This window comes from Heterocephalus glaber, unplaced genomic scaffold, assembly GCF_053883595.1.
Source record: "Heterocephalus glaber isolate CG9 unplaced genomic scaffold, H.glaber_assembly_v1.0 deba00001553, whole genome shotgun sequence".
Classification (NCBI taxonomy): Eukaryota; Metazoa; Chordata; class Mammalia; order Rodentia; family Bathyergidae; genus Heterocephalus; species Heterocephalus glaber.
The window spans coordinates 5238455-5258851 of NW_028258344.1; the positions used below are offsets into that span (position 1 = coordinate 5238455).

At 42.4% G+C, this 20397-nt stretch overlaps 1 pseudogene; it reads right to left on the reverse strand.

Moving 5' to 3' along the window:
- Positions 1-938: 938 nt before the first annotated feature.
- The window catches only part of LOC101704515 (SRA stem-loop-interacting RNA-binding protein, mitochondrial pseudogene), a 39458-nt pseudogene continuing 19999 nt past the window's right edge, over positions 939-20397 (reverse strand).

The following is a 20397-nucleotide window of genomic DNA, read 5'->3' on the forward strand; positions in this document are numbered from 1 at the left end:
ATCTGGGTGCTGCATGCCACCCTCAAACGTCTCAACACCAGGGAAGAGGGGACAGGCACCATTCTGTTGTTTGTTGTAACGAGACTGAGCAACCACGATCGCGCCATGCCCACTAGCTGCAGTGGGTTCATCTTAGCCCACACACTCGCCAGAGGGTGTGCAGGGTCGTGGGCAGGTCTTCATCTTCCTGCTGGAGCTACTCCCTCCTCCCTCAAGGTCTAGAACAGGGCACTTTCAAGGAGAAGAATTTTCTTTCTGGAAAGGAGAACTTCCAGCCTAAACTGCCTTCCAGCCAGTTGGTTTAGTTGCAGGCCCAGACTGACAACCACCCTACCCCCTCCTTCCTGGCATTTCCTGGGCCCTTCTCTTCCTCCTTCTTTCCCTAAATGACCACCCGTACCAGGACGAAGACATGGCACAGACAAGCCCCCAGTAGCTTCTTTTCTCCTCAGGATATCTTTCCATTCTAGCACCTGCTACCTCACAATGTGACACCTTATGCTCTTGTATCTGTGATGAGAATCAAAACCTGGTGACTTTCCCCACTGTCCATACTCTCAGAGAGGCGTAAGATCTAGCTCTATGGATATCATTTTAAAAAGATGCTTCAAATAATACAATAACTTTCATTTGAGGTCCAATATCTATCAAACAATGTGCTAAGCAGTTTTCCTGGATCACTGCATTACATTCTCCCAGGAACTCTACTCCCCCTCCCCCCCAGGTGCTACTTTTATTTCCTTCATACAGATGAGGAAATGGGCAGCTTGTAGGAGTTACACGATTTACCCCAGGTCAAGTGTGGCAGTGGCCTAGTGCTCCTGGAACCAAGGTCTTTCTCTTTCCAAGTCCCTCCTCTCCTCCTGGTGGAGACCGACTCTCTAAGTGGTCTGCTCCTCTCCTTCCCACACAGCTGCCCACTGATGCACACCCTGGGCTCATGCACTATTGTCCTCCACGATATCCTCTTTTCCAACCTGAAAATCTGTTTTTAGAAGGGAGATCTTGGGCCAACTAAGAAATTAGGGCTATTTCTCTCTCTTACAAAATCAATTATGTACACACTGTGCATCTGTATTGGTCCAAGGCATCTGCCACAGGAGGAAATCTCTTTAAAGGCATTGACTTGGTGACCCAAGGACATGTTGGTAACACTGAGCTTTGACTGAGCTGAGAGTCCCATTCCCTGCCCATGTCCTGCGTCCATGTGCTCAGTGGCACCCTCCACACTTTAGCAATAACCACGGCCAGACTCAGGCAATAGACAGCTGAATGGACAGCCCTGGAACTTCACCTTGATCGCTGCTGGACCCTCTTTCTTTGATTTTTCTCTCTTTTTTCTCCAAATTGACTTTGTCCACTCTTGTCCCCATCCCTGAGCCAGCCCCTCTCTTTCCTGTCATCTTGACTCTGTGCAGTTGGCTTCACACTGCAATTGTTCAGCTGGCCTTAGCCTGCTTCATCATTCTCTGCTGAAAAAGAATAATAATAGAAAATCCCAAAAGAGAAAATATTTACCATTTCTGAAATGGTTTGAATTAATGAAATAATGCTCCAGGGCATTTAGACTGAACCCGTGTAATTGTAGGTTGCAATGTATAATAGTAGCTCATGCAGGGATATCATTTTGTGCTATTTTACTTTCAGGTTTTTGTTAATCCAGTGGGTTTGGTGGAATTAAAGAGCTGCTGTGAAAAAAAAAAAAACAACTCAGCAACCTGCTGGTGCCAGAACAGCCTTGTCAAGCTAGCAGGTAGCTGTGCGTTTAGCCTTTATCCTGCACACAATAAGGCCAATCACCAGGGCCTGTAGAAAGAGCATTGAACTGTCGACACAGGACATTTCTGTTGAAAGTAGTCCTTTTGATTTCATCTTCCTGAACTAATGTAATCAAAGCAGACATTATGGAACACATTCATCTCGGTTTGATAGAGACCATCATGAATGTCCAGCCACGTGTGCAGTCCTAAAGGTCACCCTACTGCTAGAAGTGACTTGGAAGATGATTGCTGATCTCAAGGCTGTGAACACCTGTCCCCAGGTAAGGACAGATAGCTGTCCTGGGAGCGGACTTGTGTGTGAATGTCACTGTGCTGTTCGTACTCTGAGGATATCTGACTCCTAAAGCATCCTAAATTTTAGCCACAAGCCCACCTTCTCTAATTAGAGATTGTTGATCTCCAAGCAAGAAGAAAGTAAAACAAAGTGAAAGAATATTGAAGTTCTATTTGCTGATCAGATGGGTGTTTCTATGGAAACAGAAAAGCGGCAGAAACCAGCCATGAGCAGCCAGGGTCAGAGGCCTAGTTCATGTCAGCCCTCTCCATATTCCCAAAGTCCATACTCTTTGGCTCTGTGAGTTTATGACCTCAGTGGGACTATTTGCAAAGAAAAAGAGCTTCACATCACTTAAGAATTCAGGAGATTTCTCCCAAACAAAAAGCTCACAGAAGTTGGGCTGACTCTGGCCTTTGAGTGGATCCAAACTTACTAAGCCTTCTCATTTCTTTCCTGCTTGAAGCATTCCAAGTTTGCTGGGACATAGTAAACATCACTCCCAACATTTGTATGTGTGGTTGCTAGGGTGCTATTTTTCATGCATTTGCTAAAGGGCACTGGAAAGTGCTGCTTATTCTCCATCAATTATATCCTGCCATGAGTTTAGAGGTACATTGTGCTGAGTGTTAGAATGAAAACAGGTGAGTAATTGCAGGTTGATTTTGAAACACTGTATATCAATACAATTCCTCAAACTGAATGAAAATATGGCCTGATATTTCTTTGAGACTCAAAAGGCTTATGTGTCATGGTTCTAATAATTACTCTGGAATGCACTGTGTTCTACTCTATTCATTTACTCATGCTTTCATTCAGTAAGCTTCCATTGAGCAATGCTGGATGTCAGCATTCAGGTCTTGGATTCTGGAAATTCACAGACAAAAGGCCACAGTCCCTGCCCTCAGGCAAGTTACAATTCACAGATGTTTCTAAAACAAAGCAGAGGTAGTGAGTGTATAGGGAATTTGTGATATGGAGATGCCTAGGTTTCAAAAGGAGCCAGGGAAGGTGCATACTTAGCAGTGTGTGTGTGTGCGTGCGTGTGTGTTCTGCATGCATGCACCTGTATGCTCACATGCTGGTGTATGCATGTTTCTGGGTATTGGCAAGTGCATAGTATAAGAGTAGGATGGAATCCCCGGTACCAAAAAAAAAAATGTAGGATGGAGATGAGGACTACAATAAATCTTGAAGCATAAATAGCAGTTAGACAGTAAAAGCAAAGTTGATTACATTCTAGAAAAGAAGAGTAACAAGAACAAATAACATTCCAGAAACTTCCAGTAATGCTGTTAATGAGAGCTAAGGGCTATTGGGGTTGTAGTGGTGGTTGAGTCTGGAGAAATTGGCAGTACTCCTATGTTCACGGTAGAGTTCATTTGTTAAATGAGGGAAGGAAGAAAAGAAGGAAGGATGGCAGGGGCTATTGAAGAACACGAAAGGATCAGGAGATTTGTTTTTGATGTGAGCCTGGTGATTTTTAAAAATACACTTAATATGTCTTTTAATACTTAACTTTGGAACATCAATATCTTTGTTTATAAAAGAAGAGATAACCAAGGGATAGCATGGAGTCAAATGAGATACTTATGTCTGGTACTTGGCATGGTCCCTGGTGCATTCTTTTTTTTTTAGTTCTTTTATTGGTACATTTTAGGTATATGATTCATTTACATTTATCATTGGGTGTTTGTACCTGTACATGATACATCTTGGTTCTTATTTTTTTCCCCATTACCTGTGCACCCTTCACCCCCTCCGCCCTTCCCTATTTACATAGATTTCATTTCCACTTTTTTTTCTTTTCTCATAGTTTTTCCTTTCCCTCTTTTCCTTTCCCCTTCCCCTCCCTTCACTCCTTCATCTTTGGACCTTTTTTCCTATTTCAAATGATCAATTATTCATTTTAATCATTTTAACCCTTGTTTACACTATTAGTTTCTCACACTAGAGAAACTATTCTGTATTTACACACGTGTGTCCTATTTATTTCACTTAAGAGTATGGCCTCAATATGCATCCATTTAGCTATAAATGACTATTTTTTCATTCTTTATGGCTGAGTAGTACTCCATTTTATTAAAAAACCACATTTTCTTTATCCAGTTTCCAGTTGATGGGCACTTGAGCTGCTTCCAAGCTTTAGCTATTACAAACTGTGCCGCTATGAACATGGGTGCACATATATCACTGTGGTATGATTCTTTTAATTCTTTTGGCCTGGTGCATTCTTCATGCTCAGTAACAGTGGTCATTACTGTGACAAGGACTGAGGAAGAAAGAGACTGTAGTCAGAGTGCCAGGGAGAGGTGATGGCAGTCGGACGTGGGGTGGGGTGAGAGTGTGGGTCTGAGAGCTCTCTGGACAGGCAGTGTTGGCAGGGTCAGTGTGCTGCTGGTGAGGGAGAGGAATCAAGAATGACTTCAGGTGTCCAGCTGGGTACGTGGTAGTCCCTTCACTGAGGCGGACACAGAGGGAGCAGCAGGGAATGTCCACAAAGTGAAAGAACATACAACACTGTCTTACTCTGATTTATGTTGTTAGAGGGGAATACTGCAGACACTGAATAATTTACAGTGAATAGAGACTCATGGTTCTGAAGGCTGGAAAGCACAAGAGCAAGGAGCTGCATCTGATGAGGGCTGTTGCCACATCTTAACATGGCAGGAGACATCACCTGGGCAAGAGAGAGTGAGAGATCACATTTGGACCTGAAGTCGTTTTATAATTAGCATTAATTCAATCCTGAGGGTGGAGCTCTGCCCAAAGGGCTCCAGCTCCCAACACTGTTGTACTGGGGGCCAGGTTGGGACTGCAGCAAACACCAGAGCTCAAATCAGTCCTTGGTCTACAGAGCTTCTCTCACAAAATTAGACTGGAATCAGCATGATGTCGAGCAGCGGGGTTTGTTTATGGGGTGGGCCTAAAGACTTCTCAGTGGGAACGGGCAGGGGGCCATAGCACCCCACGGGGCCTCTCCTCAATGCCACGTGTCCACTGGAATCTCCTCTTCTCCTCAGCCAGCCTTCCAGAGGCTGGTCGCTGGGCCCCTTCTCTGGAGCTCCCCAACCATTTGTAGGAATCGAGCTCACCTGTGAGTGCTCTGAGGCTTCTCATAGTGACACATGACCTGTGATATCAGTAACCTTTGTTCTTCTCTCCACACCAGACCCATTGTCACTACACATAAATACTTCTGAGGGCAAAAAAGAGTTACAAATCTCACTTCTTTGTGTTTTAGCCAGAGCAATAAAACTTGTTCCCAATACTAATACTGCAATTTAAATTTATTACCTTTGTGCTTTACAGTATCCATAGCAGTAAATTCTGTTCCCAAGACTATCATTACAATTTCCAACTACTTAAGGAATTATTTTTATTTATATTTTAAAGCTCCAGCAATAAGATTTAACACCCACTATAATAGTACAACTTTGTATGCCTTTAAAACTTGCCATAAATGATAATTGTGAGGAGCATGTTGGTCGATAAGGAAATGTTTCTCCAGGATAAAGAAACATTTTTTGCTTGTTTCATAGTAAGGCTCAGGTTTTTACCAGAGCATTGAGAAACACACTCCTTTCCAATTAGTCAACTTTGTTGATCATATCTCTTAAACATTTCTTGAGTTGCCCAGTTTGCGTGTCCACACAGCCCCTGACGTGACACACCATCGCCCTAGACCAGGCTGTACAATCGAGGCACGTACCTTCTCCTCACCCACTCGCCACCCTATGATCCATTCTCTCCACACAGCTAAGAAAGTCTCAAAACACAAATCTTGCTGGTTTCCCCAAAAATGTAGGAAATAGAATACAAATTATTTATACCACAAGGAAGTAACCAGCCATGCCCAGAATGTGGACTTTGTGTAAAATAAAAGACCTTCTTTCTGTAACAAATCAATGGTGGAAAAGACATAGGGGAAGAGAGGAGGAGATTTTGAAATAAAAGAGAACTAAGAACTATAAGCACAACAATGAAGTATCGTCTGTGGGCTTTATGTGGTTTCTGGCCCCAATAAACTCATGATATAAGGACATTTAGAAATCGAGGAAAAGTGAGTACTAGATGATCTTAAAGAACTGTTGTTAATTTCATTGGCATGTGGTCATGTTATTAAAGGCTTCACTTATTGTTTAGAGGTGCATTCGTGGGTATTTACAGAGGAAACAACATGATGTCTTGCATGTATTTTAAAACCCCCAGCTCTCTCTCTCCTCCAAGTGCGCGGGTGGTGCAGATAGATGAGAAATGAGAGGCCAAAAGGGTGACGTTTATTGAGAGGGTGGGGGTGGGTGGGTGCTCAAGTGTCCATTACGTATTCTGTCTGCTTGGAAAATAGCATAATTAAATGTCAAAGATCCAAAAGAATAGGCCAGATGAACCATTTGAACTTTTCAATAGTAGTTGATTCATTCAAAAAAGATTCTTTGTTATCACTTATTTTAATAAACATTATTTTACTGAAGATTTTCTCTTTGCAAATTTGAGTAACATACAGCTTTTGTCCCCCTGAAATTTACCATCTGATAGGAGAGGGAAGAGCTACATTTGTGAAAAGATACATAAAAATAATAACACTTGTTGTAACTCAAAAATACCCAAAAGAGTCAAAAGGGAGTATAAAAAACAAAACAAAACAAAAAAACTCAAGGTATAGAACACTGCATGATGTGCTAATTATAATATATAAGGAGAAAAATAAGACTCTAGTCATATGAGCACAAAGATTGTTTGTATAAGCATAAAGACAGGAAGTACACCTAAGAAACTATAAAAATTGTTAAGATCTAGAAGAGAGGAGAACCAAGCTGAGAGGAACTTTTTATTGAGTAGCTTTTATATTTTCTGGTTTTTGGAAACATGAACATATTCCATATCCAAAAATGTAAAATAAAAAGAAAGTGCTGGAGCTAGAGGTATGGCTCAGTGGTAGAGAGCTTGCTCAGCAAGCTCAAGGCTGGGTTCAGTCCCCTGTGCAGTACCTGAAAAGAAAAAGAAAAAAGCAAGTGCTGTTGGCCGCCCTTCTGGATGGGATCTTCATCCATGCCCTATAACCCTTGGTATATAGTCTGCAGTCCTTATCGTGGCTTTTCAGGATGGCCACAGATTGGCTCCTGTGTCCTCTCCCCTTACACCTGTCACCTCTCAATAGCACTGAGCTCCACCAAACTGTGCTGTGCAGGCTCTCAGCCAGGCCCTGGTCTTTTTAATGCAAGAATCTCACATGCTCTTTTCTCTGCCTGTTCTTTCCACCGAGTGGCCTGACCAACTCCTGCTGATTCTTTAGGTTTTGCTTTTTTTCTGCAGCCTTCTGTCATCTTGCATTTCCTAAGCCTGTGTAGCTCCTTGCTTTAGGTCCCTTTGCTCTGGCTCTCTTTGGCTCATGTAACATGTCTGATTTGTAAGGAATCATCTGCCTTCATCTTCTTTATTGCCTGTAAACTCTACAAGAGCTTGGATGACTAATTTTCTCCTGTGGTCCAGCACCTGTGGCCAAGCTTCATATTTAGAGGAGTTCAACACGGAACTTGGAAGTAAAGGAGTCAGTGTCACAGGAAGTAAAGAAATGATCACTTTGAATGTGTGTGGCATGTAGAACACAGAGGCAGACAGACTTTCCATGAGAAGTGAAAACAAGGAGAAAGCCTGCCACATGGTCAGATAGAGTGGTGTAAATTGGTGGACAAGTAGTGATTAGAGCAGCTATGGAGGCAGAGATCTTTCTAGACTTGGTGCTCTGGACAGCAAACATTTATACTGGAGAGAGCACAGTTGTAGGGAAAAATGGATGAAGAGAAAAGATCTTTGAAGTTTACTCAAAACAAAAAGGCAACAATGAACTTAGTGTTTTGTAGAGACGTGTCCATGTTTCTGGAGGTCTTAGCAACTCCACAAAAACTTCCATTAGTAAACTTCACTGTTCTTTTTTTTTTTTTTTTTAGGATTTAAAGTATCTGGCGATGTAAGACTAAAGATATTTTCAGAGAGAAACAAACCAAGGAGAAGAGAAAGATATGAGCCTTGAGAGCTAAAGCAGGGTATGGGGAAACCCAGGTGAACTTGGGAAGCATTTTAAGGAGAATAGTGAGGGGAAGGAGGCACGGAGGGGCTTATGCCAGGTCACGGAAGGACACTGAAACCCATGAGGAGCACTGGCAGGGCTGGGTGGTTAACAAGTCACTTGCTACACTGAGCCCCATTTTCACTGTCAAGAGAAAGGAAGGGCAAGTGAACACTAAAATACCCCTCCTCATCTGCCACACAAGGACTTAAGACACCTTGCTTTTGAAAAGTTGTGGCCTTTGTAATTTGTTCTTTTTGCAATTTCCATTACAATCATACCTTGGTATTTGACTGGTTTGAAACTCATTGAATTCAATGATCGATGTATCTTGACCTGAAAATTTTGTTTTGGTACTCATTATTTGTTTGGTACGTGATTTATAAGCTAGAACTTGTCAGTGTTGATTGCCTTGTGGCTTACTACTTTTTCCAGCCAAAACAATTTGTTTGGTACACATTGTTTTTGGTACTTGTTGTGCCTCTTAGAACTAAATAACAAGTACCAAGGTAGCACCACATTGATATAAAAATGACTACCATCATTACTGAATGGTGATGGTGGGGCTCAGGACAGCTTGATCGTTGGTCCCCCAATGACTTTCTAGACTATGAAGAGAGATTTGTAGCATTTTCCCACAATACATAGTATTTCCCTACCTGGTTAATTTATATGAAGTATTCCACCTTTATCTGCAGTTTATCTGCAATCAACTATGGTACCAAAATGTTAAATCTTAAATTTCAGAAACGGAATTTATAAGTTTTAAATTGCATGCTATTCTGAGTAGTGTGGTAAAATTTTGTCCTGTCCTTAGGATGTGAATCATCTTTTTGTCTACTGTATCCACTCTGGATACACTACCCTCCCACTAGTTATTCAGTAGGCACCTTGGTTATCAGATTTACTGTCACAGTATCACAGTGCTTGTGTTCAAGGAAGGCTTATATTGCTTAATAATAGCTCCAAAGTGAAAAAGTGGTGATGTTTTCAATTTAGATATGCCAAAATGAAAGGATAAAATGCTTCTTTTAAGTGAAAAGGTAAAAGACAAAAACTTATGTGCTGAAGTTGCTAAGGTCTAAGATAAGAACAAATCTCTCTGAAGTTGTGATGAAGGGAAAACAAATTGATGCTACTTTTATTGTCACCCCTCAAACTGCAAAAGTTGAGGCCACAGTGCATAATAAGTGGATAAGATGGAAAATACATTAAATTAATTCGTCCATGTATAGGGAAAACCACAGTAGGTTTAGGGTTTGATTCTGTCTGAGATTTCAGGCATCCACCAGGGGTCTTGGAACACAATCTTCATGGATAAGAAAAAACCCCTGCTTTTCACTTTGGAATGGACTTTTGCTCCCTTTTTATGAAGTTTTCAGGATGGAATTCTGCTCCAGTGCCTTGTACTAAGAAGCAGTTTTGTTACTGGGAAGCTAGTGAGCTCTGGGCCAGCCCTGGCCCTTGTTCTGTTCTCTTCCTGGTTGCAATTTCCTTCTGTTTCACAACTTGTGTCCTGTAGCTAGGTGCTTTGCCTCTGTGCCTTGGAGTTCTTTTCTGTAACATGGAATCATGGCAATGAGAGCTTATCAGGCTTCAGTGAAGATTACCTGGCTTAGCACATGTGGAGGCTTTAGGGGAGCACTTACTCTTCTGTACTGCTCAATTGTTGGCCCCTGTGGCTCTACCAACCTGGAAGGAGGGGAGCTCACCTGAATGGCTTAGAGGTCAGCCTTAACTCAGCCCCACCAGGTAGCCAGCACAACCCATTAGTCCAGAATATTCTCTAGAGCTACCATACAATGGCTATTGAAGGGGCTCATTTATGGGGCAGGGATATTTTCTTTAAGGGGTGAGAAAGGAGTTAAAAAAATTTTTTTTTGAGACAAGGTCTCACTATGTAGTTCAGGTTGGTATTGAACTCACTTTGTAGCTCAGGCTAACTCGCAATGATCCTCCCACTTCAGCCTCCTGAGTGGAGGGATTACAGGTGTCCACCACCATGCCTGGCAGAAATGACATTTTGTTCTCAAGGTCACCGAGTCAAAGGCAGAAGATCTGTTTTCACTCCTACTCTGTCCCTTTGTAATTTGGGTTCTGAACAAATTATTTTCTACCACGGAGCCTTTGTGTCCTTATGTCTAAGCTAAATATTTATGGTTCCCAGCTAATGATGGTTCCATTCATGATTTCCAACTTTTTTTTTTTTGGTACTGAGGGTCGAACTTGGGTCCTTGCTCTTGCGCAGCAGGCAGCGAAACCACTGAGCTAAATCCCCGGCCCTGATTTCCAACTTTATGATGGTTTAAAAGACATTTACTTTCAGTAGAAACCATACTCTGAGTTCGGATCTTTTCCGGGTGAGGTGGTGTAATTCTCTCAAGGTGGTGGACGGCAGCAGGGAGCCTCTGCTCTCAGTCAGCCCTGTGACCTTGAGGGAAAGGAACTGGAACTCTAGGTGCTGTAATATTTGGCAGGTTGGGGGGTAAGTACCTTTTTGATTTATAATATTTTCAATTTACAGTGAGATTATTGAAATGCCCCACTATAAATCAATGTGCCTCTGTGTATGGGCTGTTGGTATTAGTCTGCTAGGGTTGCCATAATAAAGTGCCACAGACTGAGTGTCTTAAATAGTGCAAATTTATTTCCTCACAATTCTGGAGGCTGGAAATCCAAGATCAATATGTGGACCAATTTGGTTTCCCTGAGGCCTTTCTCCTTGTGTCACATAAGGCCATCTTCTTCCTATGTCTTCTTATGATTTTTCCTCTGTGTCCTGATCATCTCATAAGGACACAAACTATATTGGATTAGGGCTGTATCTAATGACCTGATTTTAACCTCTTCATCACTTTAATGGCCACATCTCCACTACAGTCACATTCTGAGGTACTGGGTGTTTGCAACATATGAATTTGAGGTACACACAATGTAAGTCATCACAGAAGGCTAAATGACCAATGCTATGTTAAAACTTGGCACAAAGCAGGCATTTGATAATTAGTAGTTAAATACATTGATACATGTATTTTGCTAAGGCAACCTGTGTGTTCAAAGGAGGAAAAAGCCGCCACTCTGACTTGCCTGAATTGATAATCAGCTCTTATTTTCTTCTATGGCACAAGGCAGTTCTCTTATATTGGTGTCTATCTACCTGATATGCTACCACTGGATAGGAACAAATAACTGGAGAGCTAAGAACTTATTCGAAAATTTGTTTTGGCCACGATTCTGTTAAATGGAAAAATTAATATGCTAAATCTCCTTAGATCATATATTATTAAGGGTTATAGGGTATCACCTCTGTTGTCTGGATTTTGCTTTTCCTGGTTGTATCCCTTGTGTCACTGGAACACAAGGTCACAGTTTTTACCTTATGAATAAAGGAAAATCTGTCCTAAGCCATGAAAATTGCTTTTGATATCTTTTTTTTTTTTTTTTTTTGGTACCGGGGAACAAACTCGGGTCTTTGCGCTTGCATAGCAGGCGGCGAAACCACTGAGCTAAATCCTGGCGCTGCTTTTGATATCTTTTAAAAAATAGTTTTCCTTCAATTAAAGCAAAAGCAAGCAAACAACAGAAATGACTACCACAATACAATAAATGAAGAAAGAAGAAAGAATTATTTGGCTTTAAAGATAAGAAAAGTGAAAGTAGCCTTTTAGTAGAGTTAATCCCTTGGCATTTCTACCACCAGGCCAAGCTCCAGCAATTCCACAACAGAGACCCAAGGCTCTATGCTTTTTTCTCTTCTTACTCACAGGTTTCTGCATCCTACAAATATCACCATTATTTGTATATTCTTTTGCAGGGTTATCTGGTGGCTCTCTGTCACTCAAAATGTCCCTGTAGCTGAGGTTAATGACTGTGAGCACCTACCCTTCTACAGGAGCATAACAGACAGGGGCTTTAAGCCTGGCACCATTGCCTGCAACCTCTGACTCTCCAGGGCCTCTCCATTCTGACCTTCTCTGCTCTTTTGCTTAATGACAATTATAAATGTTCAAGAGGCACACCACTAAGGCAAGAGGCCTCTGCTAATTGGGTAACATGATTAAATGGAGGTAGACTTTTCCCCCCTCTAGTACACAGCTATGTATATCTCAAAAGTAGAAATAATGAATATGAGGGGGGAAATTAAGAAAGACTGAAACCTAATGGAGGTTTAAAAACTAATTTAATTCTAGATATTTTGGGGGGATGAGGAGATATTCCTGGTTGCAATTTTGGATTTTCTTGATAGATGGATTCACTTCAGGTGGGCTTGTCAAGGGCTCAGATGTTGGGGGCAAAGGGAGGGTGGACCAAAGCTGCAGTGCAGAGAGTCCAGATGGCTTTCAAGGAAGGAGGGGAAACTCGGGAATTCTAATGATGAGAAGCCCCCAAAGAGCTTTCAGAGAGTGGGCAGACATGCTGAGAATCCTGGAAGCCACCACAATTAACATCTAGAAATTAGTGTATGACATCCTTGCCTAAAATATAGGTCTACAGTGCAGCCCATGCTCAGCATTTGGAGGTGTGCTCCAAACAGGCAAGCTGACCAGTTGTATGTACATTGGGCATATATACCTATGTGTGTCTATATTGTGTATTAATTGCATGTTCTAAATGTACCAAACTGGTACACATTTGTTAACATTTATGCTGACTAGAGTAAAGTCAATGAGGGGAGGGTGGCAGCTCACAAGGTGTCCAGTCTGCCCCCATCTGTTGTAAACTTTCTCACAGTGCTATCAGGATCAAGCCCCTGGGTACCATTCTGGGAGGGAATGGCTTCCTAGAGCCAACTGCAGGGTGAGGCAGCCTCTTCACCTTCTGAGGAAGATGGACAAGCAATGCATTTGCTGCTGTCCTCCAAGCTAAGCCAAACCCTGTCTCCCCACTTCCCTTCTCCTCCTTTCCTGCAGTAATGGGAATCAAATCCCCAGCCTTGCACATGCTGAGCAAGCTCTGTACCACTCACCCACATTCCCATCGCTTTTAAAAATATTTTATTTTGAGACAGAATCTCACTAAGTTTTCTAGACTGGCCTCAAACATTTGATACGCCTGCCTCAGCCTGCATAGTAGCTAGGATCACAGACATGAGCCACCATGCCTGGCCCCAGGATCTCTCTTCTAGAGCTGAGAAGAGCTGAAGGCTTTTCCTCTTAAACCGATGAACACACCTCAAACAGACAAGCAGTCATTGTCGAAAGAAAGGGCTTTCATGTCCAGACAGAATTCAGTGAGAGGAGCTCAAAGCTCACTCATGCTAGTCCTCAGGTGCTTCTGGGTGAGTGTGTGTGTTCGCACGCACATGAAGGATGGTAGGAAGGTTGGGAGGACATTGAAAAGAAGGTGTCTTCTCTTTTTTAGAAAACATGCATTTAGAGTCTGTGATTTGCCTCGTCTTCCATAAAAAAGAACCTATGCAGTAGACTTTGTTAAGTGCTCTTTGGGGAAGACAAAAGATCCCAGAGGAAAGGGCCTGGTAGTACTCTCTTACAATGTTTGCTGGCAATGAGCTGAGGACAGGCAAAAGAAGAAAGGGCACTGTGTCTTTTCGAGGAGGGTTAACTAGCTATTCCTACCCGCCACCTCGTTCCTGCCAGTTCTCCTACTATCTTCAGCCTTAAACCTTCTCAGTCATTTTTGGTAAACTTATTTGACCTTGGTTCCATTGTCTCAGTGTCACAACAGAACGAACAACCAAAGTTTCAGGTTAAGACATGAGTGTCTGGCCTGGTGGTGGTGGTCCTTAAAGTGAGGGGTGCCCCTTCTCCGCAGCTCTGCCTGCCTCGTTTGACTACTGTCACCCTTGGTAGCACAGGGGATTGAGTAGAGGATGAAAAGAATTTCCTGCCAGGCTCAGAGTATGGCAGGCATTCCATTTACTGTCCCTCCCTCTGGCTCATTTGTGTCTTTGGGAGCAATATTTCCTTTCCTGCTCTGTGTGTTTTTGCTCTTGCTATGTGTGTTTGCTCCCCTCCTTAAAGGGGAATTAATAAATATGGTCCCACAGTTTCAGAAATATTTAAAGAGATTTCTTCTTTAAAAATAAGAAAACTCACAACATAACAACCTCCACCACTATTTTCCTTCCCTTGTATTACAGATTTGTTAATTGTTTCATATGGTGTCACTTATCGGTAAAATACTTGTGCTGCCAGCAACTCTGCCTGTTGGATTTTTCTGTCGAATTTGTAGGGCCCTAGGAAGTGCTATAGAATGCACTGAAGGTGAGAAGAAAAAAAAAAGAACATGATTAACCTCCAAGATTTTCCAGCCATGGTGAATTGGGACACAGGGGACAGTCCTGACGTGACACAGGCAGTGTCTCAGGAATATGACGGGTGAGTGTGGGATGGAGGGGATGTAGTGTGAGAGAAGGTAAGGGGCACTGACAACAGCATTTCAGGTCAAAATCTTGCTTTAGTGACAGCTCAGAGCCAGACCCGTGTGTTGAGCTCTGTGATGGAGCTGGACTTGTAGCTGATTTTTTCCTCCTGGCTTAGTGTGCTGTGCGACTGAGTGGCAGTAACTGTGCCAAAGTGACATGGGCAGGGCCTAAGAGAGGGGGAAGCAACTTGTGTGAAGCCAGTGCTAGCAGAGGCCTGACAAGAGAGGTGATGGGCTACAAATCAGAAATGAGAATATGGAAAAGCAATGGACAAGGAAGTAAAACCGGGGCCATGTAGGAAGGCACTGTGATTTGGAGCCAGAACACCTGGGGGCCTTTTCTGGCCCTCATGATTTGGAAAGGGATTGGCTCTCATGGATCTTTCATTTTTATCATTTGTAAAATGGAACCGAAGATTGTCCTCATCCTCCTTACATCACAGAAAAATCTCATGAGGATACTGTGTGAATTAAATGAAAACATTGAAGCCTCACAGACCAACCCAGTAGCACACTACTTGGCCAACTGTGATCATCTAACAAATGTGGTTGAAGACATAAATGAATAGGTGAGCATAAGAAAAAAATAGAGACAAGATGATTAATTAAAATAAGCCAGAAGGAGCTAAGCAGAGGACTAAGAATCCAATGGTGATGGCCTGGCAGGGCCATCAGAGTCACTCAAAATGGCATGGAAGTAGCTAGGTCGAGTGATTGTGCAGCAGCACACATGTTATGAGAAGACAGAGTGCCAGCTACTGTGGGGTGAGCAGAGGCAGACGGAGAGTTAAAGGTCATCCAGGACGAAACTACACAGTGGTGAAGGTCAAACAACATTCTGTTTAGTGAGTGTTAGGGTTTGGATAATAAATATTCCTGAAACCTTACGTGCTGAGGGCCGGGTCTTCAGCTGATGGTGCAGTGCGAGGTGTTGGAACCCTTAGAAGGTTAGGCTTAATGGGAGAAATTTACATCATTTAGGATGTGCCCTTGAAGGGGATATTAGGATCCCAGCTCCTTCCTCTCTCTTTTTTAGCTTCCTGGCTGCCATGAGATGAGTATCTTGCTCCCCTGCGTGTTTCTGACCAAGATGTTCTGCCTCACCACAGGCCTGAAAATATCAGAGCCAATTCACCATGGACTGAAACCTCTGAAACCATGAGCCAAAATAAAGCTATCCTTCCTTTCAATTACTGTCTCAGGTCACAGTGACAGAAAGCTGGGTGACATAGTGAGGCTGAAGGGAGGTGTAGAAGTTGTACAATTTGGGCGGAGGTTTAGCTCAGTGGTGCCAGTGCCTGCCTGGCAAGTGCAAGGTCCTGAGTTCAATCCCTGGTTCAGCAAAAAAACTAAAACTGAAACCAAAAACACAACAAATGAGAAATTGTATAATGACAGAAGGAGTTGTCTCAAGTGGGTTAGAGTTGAAAGTGAGAAGGAATGGCTGCCTTGGAGACTGAAACAGGTCATTGTATCTGACATGTAGGATAGATGAGATCCTTTTTCAAAATGGCAATTGAAGAAAGAGACATTTACACATCTGCTCAGACTCCAGTGATTTTGGTCAAAGTGGTAGTTGGAGCAGATGTGAGAGAGACCAGAGGTACAATCCCAACCCTAACTGAACAGAAGGCAAGGCAAGCTTCTGTTGTTTGGTGCCATGAGGGAAAGGAAAGAGTTTCTCATGGAGGTGAAAACACTGTTTCGCCTTCCAGGAAGGGAGCCAGTGGAAATGGGGTGATTGGAGTTGACTTAAGGAGTAAAAGTTGAGAGGCAAAGGACACGTAAGGTCATAAGGGCTTCTCTGAGTAGTTCTTTTGTTCATGGGCAAGATGCTGATGAGTTCAAGGGGAGCAGGAGGGCAGGGGGAAGAGGGAGGGATGATGGATTGCCAGTGAACCTATGAAGAATGAGGCAAAGCAGCATGAAACCATTTGTTTGGGCTTTATAGATTTTCTAATAAAAACGTCAAGGTTTTTTCACACCATTTTGAAAATGTCATCAAATGCAAAACAGTTCTTGTGCGGTGACAAAGGCTGCATTTCCAATGGTAAATTCCAACTCAAGATGTAATAACAAACCTTGTCAGGTTTTGTCCAAGTCAAATCAAGGCAGTGCGGGGCGGGGGGGCAGGTGTCGTCTAGAACACATCAAGGTGACCTTTGACTGCTCATAGTAACCCAGCCCTCCCAATAGAACTCAGAACTCTTTTGGCTGTGACATATTTGGAGAGTGACTCAGGGTTAGAGTTAGCTCAGTGGGGCAGCTCTAAGGGCAGGAAGCCCACTTCTGAGCACATATCTCTGAGTAACTGACTCATGTTCTTCCCGATGTAGCCATTTAAAAAAATGTTGCAGGCTGGGGATTTAGCTCAGTGGCACTGCACCTGCCTTGCAAGCACAAGGTCCTGAGCGCGATCCCTGGTACCAAAAAAAAAAAAAATCTTGCAAATGGACTTTCTTCTCTCTAGCCTCTCCCCTCGCAACCTGCCTCACATACTTCCTCAGAGTCTTATTATTATAATAACTTTAGAGCCTCTCTACTCGTATGACAGCCCTTTGACTTTTTTGATTGTTTCTTTTTTATGTCTTTACTTAACCCACGAAAACTTAAATTCTGTCATTTCAAAATATAATCCATTTCAAAATGATGAATAAAATATTTGATATTCTTTGTTCATATTAAGCTTCAAAATCTAGTGTGTTATTCATCAGTTACAGTATATCTCAATGAGGGAAAGTTAAATTTTATCAGATATACATGATCTTTATCTGGTTTTCATAAGACTTGTACTTGTAGGAGAAGATTTGCAAACCAAACATATTTTACAATTTTCCAATAACTGAATCAAATATCATTTTCTTTTCGAATTGAATTTATACTAGTTAAATTTGAATTGGATAAAAAAAAATCCCATTCTCATTTTCTTTCCCCAGTACTAGGGATTGAACCCAGGGCTAGCTTCACACTGAGCTACATCCCTACCCCTTTACATTTTTAAAAAACATTTTGAGACAGGGTTTCTAAATCATTAAGTTGCCGAGGCTGGGTTTAAACTTGAGATCCTCCTGTCTCAGCCTCCAAGGGTACTGGGATTACAGGCATGAGCTACCACACCCAGTTAGGACTCTCATTGTTTTGGGATAGAGTAGAGCCCTGTCATGGGAATGGTCCTTCTCTCCTTTGCTTTGAAACTGTCATCGTGTTGCCTGGCTGTCGCACCCTAAGTCCTTTGCCGCCTTGTCTCATAAGATGGGGCGGGGGTTGCGCATTCAGGGTGGTTCCGGCCTAGACTGTAGCCCTGTCTGCTGCAGTTCCTTGGCATGTAGCGCATGACTGACAAATTCAGCCAGCTTCGACCCCCAGGCCAGGATGCACCTCTGCCTTGCCGCTGTGATGCTTCTGCCTAGCTCTATCCTGGCAGTGTTGTCTTTGGAATTCTGTCCTTCTTTCCAGATTTGTCTCAGAAGCCACTTCTCTCTTGGCATCTTTCCCTATCTCCTTAATCTGTCCACTATTATTTTTTCCTTATTTTGAACTGTTGAAATATACTGGTATCCTTGATCAATCCACTTTTAACATATTTTCTAGTTCTCATAGTCTGGTCTCATATTCTCATATTAAAAATGCTCATTTCCTTGAAGAAGAAAGCTATGCTGCCCACATTTTTGAGTCTCCTACACCCACCAACCACAAGACAGTATCAGTTTGGAGAGAAGCCAGAGGGAAGACAGTAAGGGTGGTTTGTTGGGAAGACACCAGTGTCAATGCAACAGGCTTGTAGGGATTAGCTTCTCGGAAGCCACTCAAATATGGGCAGTTGGATTATAGTTTTCTAGGCAAGAGCTTTATTTCATGCAGGAAGAAAACTTTGAGAAACTTAATAAACCATCTCCGTGCAGAATTTGCAGGGTGTAGGAAGCCACTGCAAGAATTATCAGCAATGACTTGACTTGCTAGTTACAAACTGGTTAGTTTAATCCAAGGTCTACTAGTGGTTTGTGATAGAATCCTGAACACATCTGTTTCTGAATTTACCATACGAAGGAGGGATTCTTACTTGTCATTTTTGGCAGTCCGACCAAAGATTTATGCCTGTTTTAACTTCAAGCTGGAAAAAAAAAGCAGCCTCATTCATTCATTCATTTGTTTAACAGATAGGAAGCACCTGCCACACACCAAGAAGATACAACAGGGAAGAAAACAGCCAAAGACCCTGAGCTCAGACACATGCTATCACAAGTACATACTCAGTTGGCCCATTGTATTTGTAGGCTTTTCATCAGGGGATGCAAACCAAACAGGTTAAAATATTTTAAAAACTCCATGTGTGCTGAACATGTGCAGCCTGTTTTGGGGGTCATCATTCCTTAAATAATACAGTGTAACAGGTATTTCCTTAACACTTACATTGTATTCGGTATTATAATAATCTAGAGGAGATTTAAAGCATCTGAGGATGTGCATAGGTTATAATTGAATACAACACCATTTTATATAAGGGGCAAGAGGGTCCAGATTTTGGCGTCCTTGGGGGGCTTGGAACTAATCCCCTCAGATATCTAGGGAGAGGTGTGCATGTGCAACATTAGGGAGTGATAAATGCTCCAAAGAAAGAGAAACACAGGTAAGAAGACAAAGTAACAGTGACAAACCAGTGTCTAAGGAAGCCACATATGAAAGGGTGGCGTTTGAGAAGATACCTGGAAGAAGTTAAATGTGTCACTGGGGAAGCTCCATGGTACATGCAGAGAGGAGTTGAGTCATACAAATTCATTAGCTTCACCACCCTGGGCAAAATAATACATCCCGGAAGACTCTGTTTCTATGGTTTAAATTAAGGCTAATGTGGGCTACCTGGCTGGGTGCTTGTGCAGATTAAATACAATAATGCACCGAAACTGCTCAGCATGGAGCAGAGAGTACTGTGTGGGTGGCAGTTTTCCGTAATAGTTGTTGCTTCTTTATGTAGCCTGGGTGGGCAGGCTGGAGATTATTCCTCTCTTCCCCAGGAGCCCTTCCATCCTTCCATCTCTGAGTGGGAGAAACCACCAATCCTTGTTCCCTCCTCAAAAAAAATGCAAGAGGCCAGGTGAGGTGAGATGGCAACTGCAAGAATTTGTTGAAGCATTTGACAAAATCCAACATGCACTTATGATAAAAACCCTACAAAAAATTGGAATAGATGGTCTCTACCTCAAACTGATAGAAGCCATCTAGGAAAACCCAACAGCCAATATCATACTAAATGGTCAAAAACTGAAATCCTTCACACTAAAATCAGGAACAAGACAAGGAGGTCCACTATCACCACTCCTGTTCAATGTAGTTCTGGAAACATTAGCCATGGCAATTGGACAAGAGAAAGAAATAAAAGGAATCAAGATAGGTAATGAAGAAGTCAAATTGTCATTATTTGCAGATGACATGATACTCTATATAGAAGACCCCAAGAACTCCACCAAAAGTCTTCTAGACTTAATAACCAAATTCAGTCAAGTAGCTGGTTACAAGGTCAACACACAAAAATCAATAGCTTTCCTCTACACCAATGACAGACTCACTGAGAGAGAAATAGGGCAAATAATTCCTTTCACAATAGCACCCAAAAAACTGAAATACCTAGGAATCATCGTAATGAAAGAAATCAAAGACCTCTTCTCTGAAAACTATGGCACTCTGAAAAGAGAGATTGAAGATGATATCAGAAAATGGAAAGATATCCCTTGCTCCTGGGTAGGAAGGATCAATATAGTGAAAATGGCCATACTTCCAAAACTGCTATATAGATTTAATGCAATTCCAATTGAGATCCCAGCAGCATACTTCATAGACCTCGAGAAAACAATCCAAAAATTCATTTGGAACAAGAAGAGACCCAGAATAGC